The sequence below is a fragment of the Chelonia mydas genome, chromosome 2 (genome assembly GCF_015237465.2).
Source record: "Chelonia mydas isolate rCheMyd1 chromosome 2, rCheMyd1.pri.v2, whole genome shotgun sequence".
In the NCBI taxonomy this organism is placed as follows: Eukaryota; Metazoa; Chordata; order Testudines; family Cheloniidae; genus Chelonia; species Chelonia mydas.
In genome coordinates this window covers 92,821,034-92,824,028 of record NC_057850.1, presented here as the reverse complement: position 1 = coordinate 92,824,028, position 2,995 = coordinate 92,821,034, and positions in this window count along the sequence as shown.

The following is a 2,995-nucleotide window of genomic DNA, read 5'->3' as shown; positions in this document are numbered from 1 at the left end:
TTGAATTTGTGACACTTATTTTTAAGAAAGAAATCACTGAAATTAGTATTTAAAAATACCTTCACCAAGAAGCATACATAACTAACCAAAACAAGCACATTATCTTATCATCATAGCCCTGGCCTTCCCTTTCTCCCGAGTTTGTTTTGGACCCAGTTCAGAACACCACTTAAACATGTGTTTAAGTACACCATTAATCAGGATGCTTTCCTGAATCGCGGTCTCTGTAGGCCTAGACATAGTCTCAATGAATTCAGCCTCATTCCGCTTACAGGTGTAAAATTGCAGATGTTCATAATTGGAGGATCAGGGCCTTATATTGTAAAGTGTTTGGAGCAGGGACTGTGAGTTGAAATCCTGGCTTATTGAACTCAATGAGGCCAAAATTTCATAAAGTGTTTTCTGTCTGGAAAGGGCTATGCAAAATAATGCTACTACTAATAATACCTAGCTCTTATATAATGTATTTCATCGGTAGATTTCAAAGTGCTACACAAAAAAGGTAAGCTTTCTTATCCTACAGATGGGGGAAACTGTGGCTCAGGAAGTGAAGTGACTTGCCAAAGGTCACCCAGCAGGTCAGTGGCTGTGCTGGTAATAGAGCTCAGGTCTCCTAAGTCCCAGTCCATCACTCTATCCACTAGACAACACTGCCTCCCTTAAATAAATGATAAAGAATAAGTGCTTTGGGGACAATCTGTGACAACACTATCTGGCTTTAAAAGTTATCTAGAGTTGTATTTTGCTCTTTAATATTTAAAGAAATATTTAGATCACAGGAAAATATTGTATATTTATTTCTTAATATTTCCCAAAGACCTGAAATTACAGGAACCAAAAGCCTCTGTATATCATACAAGATTATTAGTCTTGGTGTATGATACATTGCAGAAAATGAAAAGTAATGTTTTGTAGGGTTTAATATATGAATCACTTTTTAGCCTGAATCAAAGCTACAGATTAAGATTATCTGATACATTTATAGACCACAAAAGAAAGGACTCCACCCACTAAGAACATAATAACGACCATTCTGGGTCAGACCGAATGGTCCATCTAGCCAAGTAATCTGTCTTCTGACAGTTGACAAAGCTAGGTGGTTCAGAGTGAATGAACAGAACAGGGCAATTATCAAGTAATCTATCCCTGTTATCCAGTCCCAGCTTCTGGCAGTCTGAGGTTTAGGGAGACCAGTAACAAAGGTTGTGTCCCCCACCATCTTGGCTAACAGCCATTGATTAATCTATCCTCCATGAACTTAGCTAATTCTTTTTTTGGACCCAGTTATACATTTGACCTTCACAACATCCCCTGGCAACAAGTTCCACAGCTTGATTGTGTGTTGTATGAGGAATTACTTCCCATTAATTTCATTGGGTTAACCCTGGTTCTCGTGTTATGTTGTGATGAGGTGTACTTGCCTTACACTGTAGTGGAAGGGATTAAGACAGCGCTCTTAGCCGTGGAAGCCATGCCCCCTCGACCCTGCTAAGCATGTTCCAACTGCTGCTGCAGTATAAAAAGGAACAGCCTAGCTCAGTCTGGGCTGACCGCCGAGGAGGAAGGATGCACCTCGCCGTCTCCAGCCAAGGAGCAGCCAGGATCCCGAACCACGGGAGCAGGAGACACCGAGGCCCAGGCAGGCACCCAGGGACCTGGGGATGCCCCAGGGAGATTCCAGTCATCATCCGAAGAGCCCTCCGATTCCGAAGATACTCCAACTTCAATTGAAGGAGTCACGGTAGGAAGTAGCTTAGGGAAGGACTAGCCAGTGTCCCTGCAGCAGTCGGCATGGTGCTGGCGTATTCCCCACCAACTTAGTGGTGAACATATTCGCCACTCCCAGGGAGGTCCCAGGTCCTCCTACCTGGCCACACACCCACCTACTGACTCTGGCCATTCGGCCATGCTTCCCAGCAGCCAAGGGGAGTCCTTCTGACTCTGGCCATTCGGCCGAACTTCCCCGAAGACCAGGGGAGTCCTATTGGTGCTGGCCATTTGACCATGCAGCCCTGAGGCTGAGGGCAGCCATATAGACTTAACCGCGGGGCTACCACACACTCTTACCCCACCTCCAGGGTGATGGGGTGTACGACATATGTGAGGGAGAAAAGTAACACTTCAGAGAGACAAGGTAGGTGAGGTATTATCTTTTATTGGACCAACTCAAGTTGGAGAGAGAGACAAGCTTTCAAGCCACACAGAGCTCTGCATATTTCCCTATTCACTTTCTTCACACCATTCATGATTTTAGAGATGTCAGTCATAGCCTCCCCTTCATCATCTCTTTTCTTAGCTGAACAGCATGCAGTATTCAAGATGTGGGTGTGCAATGGATTTATTTAGTGACATGATGATATTTTCTGTCTTATTATTTATCCCTTTCCTAATGGTTCATAATATTTTGTTAGCTTTTTTGACTGCTGCTGCACATTGTGACAGTGTTTTCAGAAACTCCAAGGTGACTCCAAGATACCTTTCTTGAGTGTTAACAGCAAATTTAGAACTCATCATTTTGTAGGTATAGTTGAGATTGTTTCCCATTGTCCATTACTTTGCATTTATCAACATTTAATTTCATCTGCCATTTTCTTGCCCAATCACCCAGTTTTTGTGAGATCCCTTTGTAACTCTTCACAATCTGCTCTGGACTTAACTCTCTTGAGTAATTTTTGTATAATCTGCAAACTTTGCCATATCATTTATAAATAGGTTGAACAGCATAGGTCCTCCCTTTACCATATCATTTATAAATATGTTGAACAGCATAGGTCCTAATACAGATCCTTTGGGGGCACCACTATTTGCCTGTCTCCATTCTGAAAACTGCCCATTTATTCCTACCCTTTATTTCCTGTCTTTTATCCAATTACTGACTCATGAGAGGACCATCCTTCTTATCCCATGACTGCTTACTTTGTTTAGGAGCCTTTGATGAGGGATCTTGTCAAAGGCCTTCTGAAAGTTCACTATATCCACTGAATCACGTGTCTTC